Source organism: Puntigrus tetrazona, unplaced genomic scaffold (assembly GCF_018831695.1).
Source record: "Puntigrus tetrazona isolate hp1 unplaced genomic scaffold, ASM1883169v1 S000000769, whole genome shotgun sequence".
Lineage (NCBI taxonomy): Eukaryota > Metazoa > Chordata > Actinopteri > Cypriniformes > Cyprinidae > Puntigrus > Puntigrus tetrazona.
In genome coordinates this window covers 884,032-897,112 of record NW_025048378.1, presented here as the reverse complement: position 1 = coordinate 897,112, position 13,081 = coordinate 884,032, and positions in this window count along the sequence as shown.

The window sequence follows — 13,081 nt, the reverse complement described above, 5'->3', positions numbered from 1 at the left end:
TCAGAGAACTGTATTTAAGTGAATTATTGGTTTATTCCCTTTCTTGCTTTGCATAGTAAAAAAAAAAACTGCGGAAAGATTAGCTAAAATGTCTTTATCACAGGGCTTTCCCTTTTAGATTCAGTAGGATTCAGTTAATTTTCCTCCTCACAGTTCCTTTTATGGTGCGACGTCATGCTTTTTGTGTTGTTTTCTTGTTGCTGTCTGTACAGTCAGCAGCTTATGAGTGATCTCAGAGGAAACTTCATGCAGTGACGCAACGGAGCCAGCAGGAATGACAAACCAGGCTTTCGAGAGCATCCACACTCGCCAGTTCCTCATTTCCCGACCGATTTCACATGATAAGATGACCTTTGAATTTCCTGACTATACAAAATCCTCACATAAAACATTTATGAGACTGACCTTCACCTGGAAGACGAACTGTTAGACAGCCGTAACATAAGATAATTTACATTGTAATTCTTTGCTTCAGACCATTTCAGAATCCTGTGCTGATCCTAATCGCCCCATCAGGTTTATTTTGGGATAATGACTGGCCGGTTGTACATAACCAACTACATGGCGATTTTGTACGTAACATTGGCGTCCCATCGAGAACAGCCACACTGGCCTTGGAGAAGCGAACGCTAAAGTTTTAAACCTTAAAGAACTAATCCAAGCAATGAAGTCACGCAAATCTAAAAATGTCTAAATATAGCAACAAAAACAAGAAAACATGACAGCTGAGAACAGGTCAAGGGTTATCTAAAGGAATGTCTGGAAGAACTCCGATAAAGCGGCCTTCTATGTATGAGTCCACAGCATTCCCTATCATATTTCATAAGAGGGGCATTAAGAAAGAGAGAGGAGGTGGGTTCTCATGTTTAACACAAGCTGAACCAAAGAAGCAGGAAGACTGTCACAGGCAGAGATTAGACACACACGCCCTCTTCTGGAAGATGGAAAATGACACAGTAGAAACCAAAATAGTGTGGCCTTTTTGAGCCAGAGGTGTCTTTGTCTACACTAAAGTTTAAAGATACAGTAAACACAGTGAACAGCGAAATATTATTACAATTATAGGCGTGTAGAGAAGAAGAAAGAAGAGCAGAAAGAGCTTTAATCTTGAGGAAATTTCCGCGGTAGTCTGATCCACAGAAAGACAAGGCTGCTGCGCTGGAAATCACAAAAAGCCTTCATTTCCCATACTCGCTCGACCTGTCGTCTCCTAAAGCGCTAAGCTGAGCGGCGGAAGCTTGCGTGTGTGTGGCCATGTGTGTGTGTGTGCGTGTGTGTGTGTGCGTGTGTGTGTGTGTGTGTGTGTGTGTGTGTCGCCTCCTCATCTTTTATGTCATCTAAATCCAGTTCCGTTAGGCTGAACTTGAGTGTGTTCAACCGTCGCTCGCTCAGAATCACACCCTCCACCGCCGAGAGTTAAAACTACAAACCAGAACCAGAACCAGAACCACAGAAAAACACATCTCTGTTTTGGCTCAAGGTTGACTTTTTTATTTTTTTGAACGTATTTGATCTCATTTTTAACCATAACCTCACTTCATTTTGATGAATTTCTTTAGTTCACACTATTTTAAGTTCATTTTTATTCATATAAATAATTGTATTGTTTATTCTCATTGATCTAAAACCATCCTGAAACTATAGACACAGAGCTCTTTTTTCTCATTTTACTATTATTATTATTTTATTTTAATTTTTAGATTTTTAATTTGAAAATTATAATTGTCTAACCTAAATTTTCTTTAAATTATTATTATTTTTATTTTCAATTGTCTTAAGTGTAATAATATTTTGTTACATTTTATTGTTTCTATTATATTGTACAAATAATTTATTCATTTTTTATAACTTTTTTATTATTTTACATTTACTATTTTATCTCTTTTTTTATAAAATTTGAATAACTTTAAAATATCCACAACATTTCTTCACCACCTTAAAAACAATCATGATTTTCCTACACTTGTTCTTAGCAGGTTTTGTGTTTGGTCACTGTATTTATGGGCTATCAGTTTCTTCAATAATATCCTGTAATCATGTTTCAGAGAACAAGCTTATGTTTTTAGTATGAGCTGCAATCGGACTTACCGACAGGCTCTTGAAGTCTGAGAGCCGTCAGGATCTGGGCAGTTACAGGATTCTTCCCCTCTGTTCTCCGTCGCTCGTTCCTCCTCCACAGATCTGTTACCTGCTCCCGCACTGGGCCACGGCCCATTAAACACACACACACACACACACACACAGAGACAGTGCACACACACCTCCCACAGAGAGATAGGCACACACACACACACAGACACTCCACACAAATAACCACACACGTACAGAGACACACACACTCACTCCACAGACACACACACACACACACACACAGAGACAGAGAGAACACTTATTCTCACACTCTCATAAAACAGAACCTTACATATATTCACACCTCACACTTACAATCCTCACTATCATAAACTTACATGCCTCACGTCTCTCACACACACACACACACACACACACACACACACACACACACACACACACACACACACACACACACACACACACACACAGCCTGTAAAGGCCAGTAAGACTTCCAGGCAGATACTTCCCTTCCTGCTGTTTTTGCTCTTTCTTCAAAAGAAAAACACAGTAAAACATGTAAACACAGCAGCTCTGTCCAAACACACACACACACACACACACACACACACACTGCTTCCAGGTTCTGGATCCCGATCCGATGGAGAAGGCTTACTGCTCTGAACACTTTCTTCAAGCAACAGCGAGTCGAGCTCTATTACGACTAAAACTGCATTTTTAATAAATGCCAAAATATTTTTTTAAATTATTTTTTATGTATTAAATTTTTCACAACTGAATAAATTAAATGTTTTAATTTTAATAATACATATGCTGCTCAACAGAAAAAATAAAAATATGAATATAAGGTGGATTTAAAATCGCTTATTTTGGTTTTAGTAGTTTTAAAAATACTTTATTCTGTTTTTTTATTTGTTTTCTGTTTTATTCGTATGTTTTTATTGATTCCTAATCATTTTTATTTATTATACTTTGTTATTATTTTCTTTTTCAGATCAAATCTGAAGTAGAAATGTTTAAAATAGAAAAAAGGTTTTGCCTAAATAAAAAAAGAAGAATATCTGACAGGAAGAACATTGAATTTTCTGACTCATTATCAAATATTTATTCTTGTTTTACAACGAAGCTTAATTTTGATACATTTGCAGAAATTTGATCATTGTGCTTCTCCACGTATAGGGTCTTGATCTATGTTTAGATGTCTGCGCTGGAAAACAAGAGGACAGTGAACTCTGAAACGCTCTGGAGTCAGTGAGAGGGCGGATCTGGTCTGGCACTACCTTCTGTTTAGAAGCAGACCTGATCAAAACTTACCCACAAAACACCTGAGAAACACCACACACTTCAGCTTTATAAGAACGAGTCACGATTATCTAGAGCGATCTTCTGTGGGAATCAACGTGTGTGGTATGTGTGAGTGTGTGTGACGTGTGTGTGTGTGTGTCAGTTATGTGTGTGTGTGAGGTGTGTGTGTGTGTGTGTGTGTGTGTGTGTGTGAGAGTGAGTGTGAGTGGTGAGTGAGTGTGTGTGTGTGAGTGTGTGTGTGAGAGTGTGTGTGAGTGTGTGTGTGAGTGTGTGTGTGTGTGTGAGAGTGTGTGTGTGTGAGTGTGTGAGAGTGTGTGTGTGTAGTGTGTGTGGCAGGTTTATGTGTGTGTGAGGTGTGTGTGTAGCGAGTTTATGTGTGTGTGTGTGAGAGTGTGTGTGAGGTAGGTGTGAGTGAGTGTGTGAGTGTGTGTTCGAGTGTGTGAGAGTGAGTGAGTGTGTGTGTGTGTGTGTGTGTGTGTGTGTGTGTGCAAGACACATCACACTCAAGCGCAAGGACAGAAAAAAAAAAGCCAGTCCACCTCTCCATCTTTCTGGCTAATTTCTGTACTATCAAATACGACCCACACTACCCACACCCGTCCATTTCAAACCCCTGCATGAGGACATCTCATTGTGCACACATACTTTACACACCTTCTTCACTGCATTGTTTAATAAACACACACTTGCTTCCTTCAGAAAGTGAGCACAAGCGTCCCTCATCTGCAGGTGAACTGAATTATACTTGACCACAGTCATTTTTAATATTAGTTATGTATTTATATCTATATTTAGTTATGTAATAATATGATCAGTAACAATATTAAATTAATAAAATTTGTTATAAAATAAAGTTATGGCTATAAACATAAGCCTAAAGTTTGGACACAAAGAAACACACACTGATCACAGCAGCTGAGGGAGAGGCCAGGTGTGTGTCTGGCACTTTAACTGTTTCTCTCCATTTGCATGTGTAAGTTCAAATTCTGTGTGTGTGATGTGGAGTGTGTGTGTGTGTGTGTGTGTAAGAGAGATGGGTGTATCCCCTGCAGGGGTCTGAGACTGAAAGAAAGCTGCTGTGAGCTGTGACTGCAGGAGTAATCAAACCCAGCAGGGAGTGTGTGTGTCTTTATTTGTGTGTGTGTGTGTGTGTGTGTGGTATTCGGCTATTTCATTCCCTTCCTAGGTGAATTTCAGCATTGTTTTCCTGTGTGTGTGTTGTGTGCTTGGACTGTGGTTGAGACTATTGGAAGTGAGGACTAAATTGTAAGTGAGACAGTGTGGCGATCCTCACTTTCTCTGACTTCTTTAGAGATTTAAAGGTCAGGTTACCATAACGGACTAAAGATCCAGGTTTAGGGTTTGGGTTAAAGAGGTTGAGGTAGATATTGCATTGTTTCAATGTGTCCAAAGATGGCTATACCCAGGTTGAGAGATTCCAAATGAGGCGCGTCTGTGTCTCTGTGTGTGTGTGTGTGTGTGTACACATTTGTAGTTCCATGAGGACACAAATGTGTGCTCATTAACATGGAGTGTGTAAACATTAGACCTTCCTTTGTAAAACGAAAGCTTAAAAAAAAAAAAAAAAACCAAGTACCAAAAAAAAAAAAAAAAAAAAAACATGCAAATTATAGAGCATTCGTCCCCGTAAACCACAAGTACAAGTGTGTGTGTGTGTGTGTGTGTGTGTGTGTGTATTATTGTGTGTGTGTGGATCAGCCCTACCTTGTCAATCTCATATCAGGTCGGTTGGTTGCGGCGGGCCGTGGCGTCTTTAAGCTGCTCGATTCCGTCCATCGGTCAGCAGCTGGGCCAGCGCTCGGTCAGCGACGCCGCCCGACTGACCAGAGCTGCCTGATCAACACATCGCAATCAAGCAGCTGCTCCTTCATAATGTGCTCTGAATGGTTGCTAAGGCATTTGCCTATGTGGCTGCTAGAGGTTGCTGGGAGGTGTTCTCTGTAGTTATACCATGGCACTTCTCGGCATTCTGGATGGTCGCATTATTGTTTAATAAGCAGTTCCTGAGTGGTTTCTAAGTGGTTACTGCTGTGATGCTAGAGCAGTTGTTTAAGGTTGTGCTCCAGTGGCTGCTGAGTACTGCAATGTGGTAGCTAGGCAGTTCAGTTGTCATAGCAACTCACCAATTGTTCCTGTGGTGGTTGCTAGGTTGTTGCAATATGGCTGCTAGGGCTGCAGAGAAGTTGCTAGGGTGCTCCTCTGTAGTTGCTAGAACATTTCCTATAGTGTTCTGGAGTGGTTGCAATGTGTTTGATGCAGCATTCTGATGATTTCTAGGCATTGATTTCCTGTTATTAGTTGTAGTCTATATAGTTGCTAGGATGTTTCTAGGGCTTTTGCAATCTGAGTTGCTCTAATGTCTCAGAATGTTGCTGCTATGGAATTAAAAGTTTTTTTAGTCTGTTTGGGTGGTTGCTAGGCTGTTGCTAGGCTGCTGCAATGTGACCAGACCCTGGATGAGTTCTAGAGCCTTGCTATGTGGTTTACTAGCCAGTTCTCGGTCACTACTTAGCTCTGGCGTCCCCTGATTTGGTTACTTTGTGCAGATTCTGACTGCATTCACAGTAGTTTCAAGAGTTACTCTGGCTGTTGCTAGGGTGTTCCAGATGGTTACTAAAGTGTTAGACAGATGATAAAAAGTTCTGAGTGTTGCCGAGTGTACCAATAGTTGATAGGGCATTATTATGGTTTGCATAAGTGTTCTGGATGGATTTCACCACAGTGTTACTGAACCGCATTGCCAATTAGGTTTTGATGATTGCTAAACGGACCATCGCTGTAGCAGTTTTGCTAGGGTGTAAGCTGAGCAGATTCAATTGTGTTTGGCTTTGTTAGAAGTTCTGTGAGTTCTTACATGCATAAGGATTCAGAAGAAGATCAGTGTGTGTGTGTGTGTGTGTGTGCTGAGAGAGAGAGACGGTGATTAAGGTAAACATGGCTTCATCAGAGTAAATCAATGTCATTCTAAATTCAATCCGATAAATGAATCTCTGACTCAGCCAGAACAAATCCAGTTTAGATTCACCTGAACTCTGTGTGTGTGTGTGTGTGTGTGTGTGTGTGTGTGTGTGTGTGTGTGTGTGTGTGTGTGTGTGTCTGTGTGTATAAGAGAGATTCCTGTCAGAAGCTTAAAACACTGAGCTACTTTATTAGTTAAACAAACGCAGGCAAACAAATAAAAACACATTTTATGACTCAATGTTTTAGATATACGCACCAAACACACACACCACACCACCACCTGAATAAATGCAGAGCTTCAGAGAGCACAGCTGAAAGTGGTCATGTTATATATTTTAGTCTGCCGTTCGAGAACACAGCTCTTGAGTTAATTATAATGAAGCACTTTGTCAAGACTTTTGCTCAGAAAGCATCTTGAAACTGACAAAACTAACATCTCAGATGCAGTGGCCCATGAAACTTCGTCCATTGGTGGTCGATTACCTTCAGTCCAGTCACATGTCTTTTTGATGAGCACGTTTTAGCTAAAGATGTTTTACCGGATAAATGTATCCCTCACGGTAGCGCAAACATTTTTAACATTTGTTTTTATTGCAATTTTTGAAGTTTAAGCGCACCTTGAATTATTTTACATCTAGTGTTTTTATGCGTATCCCCAAATGCTCATAGAAATAGGTGGATAAACATAGCAGGCATTCATTTTACTTCGTATTTTATTCAACTGCATATCACTGTAACATTCTAGCAACTACTAAAGACCATGCAACCTCATGGCAACATCCTATCGTAACTCTTGAACGCCCTAGCAACTGCATGGCAGCAGATGTAACGGCACTAACCAAATTTCCCAAAGTTTGACTGCTTATTCTAGTTTAGTAGACCATCTCCTGCTGTATCTGATTCCCTAGACAGAAACTACAACGAATCTCACGTATCTGCTTTCAGAAACAAAGACACACTTGTGTCTGTAAAGCGCAGATGTTCATGTGTGTGTGTGTGCTTTTGTATTTAGAGCAACGCGGCATTCTCTACACGTCAAATTGCACGTCACCTCAGTACTAATAAATACATGCTCTCAGGATCAGATGTTAACGTAGACTGACAGCGTGTGGTTTATGTATCATATCGTGTCATTTCTTTTGCTGTTTTAGTAAAGTCACTTTGATGATTTATGCGTTACCTTCCCTCGCGCAGTGACTTTCAAAGCGTCGATCTACGTCGAAGAAAGCGATGACCAGATACTGTTCTAGCCTTCCAGAAAACCTACACACACACACACACATGGTAAAGGGTTCAGAAACTCAGAAAGTCGTGCTGTCCCTTGCCAAATGTTTATCTCTCCTGACACTTTAAACAAAGTCTGTTTCTCACACACAAAGCATCATGTGGCTTCCAATTAAAACAGCTTTACAGTTAAAGCTCAATCAGAAAAAATGTAAGTGCTTTATAAGCACGTTCACGTTTTATTTTGAACTAACTAAGCTCAGAATTATCTTGCCGTTACCTGTATTTTCTGACCTTGAGCATTGTACAAATTATGATGCACATGCTTAAATATGATGCATGATAAACATGCTTTAGGTTAAATATTAATGCCAAGTAGCTTTTATAAAATTGTAAGCTTTACATTTCTACTTTTAAATACCTAGCAAGTGTCACAGGCAGCTTTCCGCATGAGGCAACAGTTTTACTGCTTAAATAGGACAGAAGTATTATAAACTACATTTTCTTATTCTAAAGTGTGAGTGTAAGTACGTTTTAGCATTTCATTTAATTTTTACATATTTCTTGCGTTGCGGAAGCGGCGTGTGCTTAACTTGCATTGAAGCGAAACCTTCCTTGTAAACATTGAATAAAAGCGTCGGCGTCTCACCTCTCGGGCGTCGCTCAGTTCTGCGTATTTACTCAGCGGCTCCGGACCCTGCGGAGACACAGTCAGCGTCAATCACTGAAAGCGCCACAGGCTGGAGAGCTGGAAGATGAAGTGAGCATCTCAAGGCATGTTTACTCACTGGAGCCGTGGTGTTTCTGGCCTTCAAACAGCGGCCCCAGTAAGAAGACAGATCTGGGCATGCCGAGAATAAGCGGCTCGTTAAACATCAGCAACACCGAGAGATTAATGAGGCGATAACCTGGACAGGAACTACCAGGACAAATAATACTAGCAGCACAAAAACACAGAGCAGGCCGGATGAATAATCTCTCTGAAGTCAAGCTCACTTCCTCTCGTCTACAATGCTTCAACACCTCCATGACACACACTCTCTCTTACACACACACACACACACACACACACACACACACACAGACACACAGACACACAGACACACAGACACACACAGACACACAGACACACACACACACACTCTCTCTTACGCACACAGAAACACACACACTGCGCACACACGCGCGCCACACACACAGACACACAGACACACACACACAGACAGGTACACACACACAGACAGACACACACACAGACAGACACACACACACACGAACAGACACACACACACGAACACACACAGACACACACACACAGATACACACACACAGACACAGACATACACAGACACAGACACACAGACACAGACACACACACACACAGATACACACACACACAGATACACACACACACACACACACACACACACACAGACACACAGGCTCTGGTTTCTCTCGGAGGGTGTGTGTTTCTGCTGCTCTGAGAGAGATTGATATGGGCTCCGCGCGTCTCAGACTAAACATCCTCCTGAGAGGAGTTCCCTCCGAACACGGCGAATCGGTCGAGATCACACACACACACACAAACACACACACCGCGTTCACACGGACACGCTTCTTAGCGTCGATCGAGCAGACTTACGTGATTATAATGACTACAAACAAACACAAACTCCATCACTGAATAAAAACAATTTTAAACTTAACAATACACACACACTCATATATACACATCTGAGTATATATAGTTCAATTCTTACTTTATTTCAAAATGTTGTATTTATTTAGCGCAATTCTATTTATTTTGCCAATTCTTTATCACCAAATCTGAATTTAAGCCTCAGTTTCTTAGTTTCAATCTGAACTTTTTATTTCAGATTGAAGTTTGCCTCGTGATTCTGAATCTGTCTTTCTGAGTTCACAGCACGCAAGACTTTATTCACACAACTCTAACCATCTATGAAACCAAGTTTAATTCATTGCAATTCTGCAAATTTGTTTATTTGTATTATATCTTTAATTTCAGAGTTGAGCTGAGACTTATTTCTTAATAAACTTACAGTGTATATATATATATATATATATATATATATATATATATATATATATATATATATATATATATATATATATATATATAAATATATATATAAATATATACATATAACAACAACATTATAAGAATTGCACTATTAGAAACATTTATCTGGCAGAATATATTTAATATTCCTATTTAATCTCTTGTGATCACTAAACCATGTACACACAGCTTGTGTACCTTGATAGACAGGAAGTTGAGCTGGCTCTCGTTGGCTGGTGCTTTACTGCGATCATGGTTTCAGAGCATCGAAGTCCATACAGCACACCTTTGGGTGGCGTTATCCCAACCTGAGGAAGGTTACTCTGCTGGGTGCGGGCCACTCGACCCGCCTGCTTCAGAACCAGCTTCACCTCCTCCATCCACCGATGTCACTCCTCGAACCTACACACACACACACACACACACACCCTGTAATACAACTTAGCCCAAATCGTGAGCTGTGATTGGTCCATGGACCTGAATGCTGATGGCGCGATTACGTCGTTTCTTAATCACTAGTGTAAGGTTTTCCCTCATTCTTCAGACGAACACAGTACCTTAGGCACGTCATTAGCCACTTCTCATTGCGGCTGGGTTTGACCTCGGTCGCTAGCCAGCCTGGAGTCAGAGAATTCGTGACCTTTGCGCTCTTCATCTCCCTATCAGAGAGAGCGGGTTCGGATCCTAAAACCCCTCCTCAGTGCGTGAGAACCTGGAGAAAATACAAAAAAAGACCATCTAGTCATTACATTTTTAAATATATTCAAATAGAATGTTACATCAAATTAAATGCTAAAAAAACAGAAGAATTCTTTTAAAAAACACACATTTAAAACCTGACTGGAGGTATACTGTTCTTTAATAAAAGTCCTGACAGATAGATAAACACAGGAAGTAAGATTCATCAGGTGTGTTTTGGAGTATGTTGTGTTTCAGTGTTTGTCTGCATGGGACCTTCAATAATCAGACTCTGACCAGAAGTCAAGTTTCAGTGAATAGGAAAGTCAGGTAGATAGATGTGAAACACACAAACAACACACACACACACACACAGTTGGACACATCACACACACACACGCACACACACAAACACACACACAAACACACACACAAACACACACACACAAACACACACACACAGGGCTGTCTTGACCTTGCCATAGAAAACCAAGCCATCCCTCAGAGACTCACTGATGGAGTAAACAGACTATTTTACATCTCTCTCTCTCTCCTCTCCCTGTCTCTCTCTCTCTCTCTCTCTGTCTCTCTCTCTCTCTCTCTGTCTCTCTCTGTCTCTCTCTCTGTCTCTCTCTCTCTCTGTCTCTCTCTCTGTCTCTGTCTCTCTCTCTCTCTCTCTCTCTCTCTCTCTCTCTCTCTCTCTCTCTCTCTCTCTCCTCTCTCTCTCTCTCTCTCTCTCTCTCTCTCATCTCTCTCCTCTCTCTCTCTCTCTCTCTCTCTCTCTCTCTGTCTCTCTCTCTCTCTCTCTGTCTCTCTCCTTGTCTCTCTCATGTCTCTCCTCTCTCTCTCTCTGTCTCTCTCTCTGCTCTCTGTCTCTCTGTCTGTCTCTCCACTGTCTCTGTCTCTCTCTCTCTCTCTGTCTCTCTCTCTCTCTGTCTCTCTCTCTGTCTCTCTCTGTCTCTCTCTCTCTCTCTCCTCCTCTGTCTCTCTCTCTCTCTCTCTCTCTCTCTCTCTGTCTCTCTCTCTCTCTCTCTGTCTCTCTCTCTGTCTCTCTCTCTCTGTCTCTCTCTCTCTCTCTCTGTCTCTCTCTCTCTGTCTCTCTCTCTCTCTCTCCTCTCTCTCTCTCTCTCTCTCTCTGTCTATCTCTCTCTCTCTCTCTCTCTCTCTCTGTCTCTGTGTCTCTCTCTCTCTCTCCTCTCTCTCTCTCTCTCTCTGTCTCTCTCTGTCTCTCTCTCTCTCTCTCTCTCTGTCTCTGTCTCTCTCTCTCTCTCTCTCTGTCTCTCTCTCTCTCTCTCTCTGTCTCTCTCTCTCTCTCTCTCTCTCTCTCTGTGTGTGTGTGTGTGTGTTCTCGCCCTTTTAATCCCAGTCTCACCAACTTCTTCACAGACAGGCGGTGAGAGTCAGCTCCCACGTATCCGTGTGCTGCGTCAGCGATCTCCGCGGAGTCATACGGGCGCTGACCGAACACGACACGGGCGCAGCTGCACTTCTGCAGGATCTCCGGGCGGCCGTCTGCGAGAGCGCCCCGATCTCCAGCTCGCCGCCAGGCGGCGGGCCGTCTCAGTGGGTCAGAGTATGAGGGCGATTGGTAGCTCCAGACCGGCAGCTGACGTGTGACCCTCACCAGACCCACAGACGAAGCACATAACTCCTGAACTGTATTATTAATATACTATATATTTATATATAAATCACAGCAAGGGAAATCTAGCTAATACGGGGGTAATATTGTCAGACTGGCACCAGAGGTGTCCTGGGGTCTTGGATGGAGTGGCATTTGAATACCGATCGATCCACGTCCATCAGAGTCAGCAGCGGCGCCACCACCGCCAGCTTCTCACACCTCGTTCTGAGCTCCTTCTCTCCTCGGACACAGGCGTCTAACTCATCCCGATGAAGATGATGGCAGGCTACCTATCACACACACACACACACACACACAGTTCCACTCATGAACATCAGTGAGATGTTATTAGTATAGTAATTATAGATTACCTCTGTGAGGCATTCCTGTGTGAAAATCTGTCTTAATCTTGTGGTTCTCCATAAAACCTGCAGGGATTCAGAGACATTTAAACACTTATATATATATAAAATACTCAGACATTGGAAATACATTATATATTATAAATATATATATTTATATTATATATCTTAAATATATTTAATGTACATTTTTAACTATATCTAACTATATAATTAGAAAAAAATCACTGTTTATTTTATTATTATTTTATTCTTTCCAATTTATTTCTTTATATCTTTTATACAATTACAAATATTTTGTATATATTTATATTGTCACTTTTTGAATATCAAAAAATAGTTTGCATGATATATATATCATATATATATCATATATATATCCTTTTACTTTTATTGTTTAATTATGTTTGTTGTATGTACATTTATTGTCAATTATAAGATTTTATTTTTTAATTTTCCGCTTTTTACTGTTCTTTAGTTGTGTGGTTTTGATGATCAATTTTAAATTCAATAAAATGCACAAATGTCCCATGAATGGACTATTTTTGAGTGTTCTTATGTTGTTGTAGTTTGTTGCTTGATTATTAACATCAGTTTAATTTTCAATTTGAGAAATGTCAACTTTTTAATGCGTTCTTTTAGTTAATAGTGTTGTTGTTTGACTGTTTTGTTTTGATTAATAAATTCTGTGACTCTTGCCCGTCCTTTTTGTTGGAGTACTTGTGTTCTAATGAT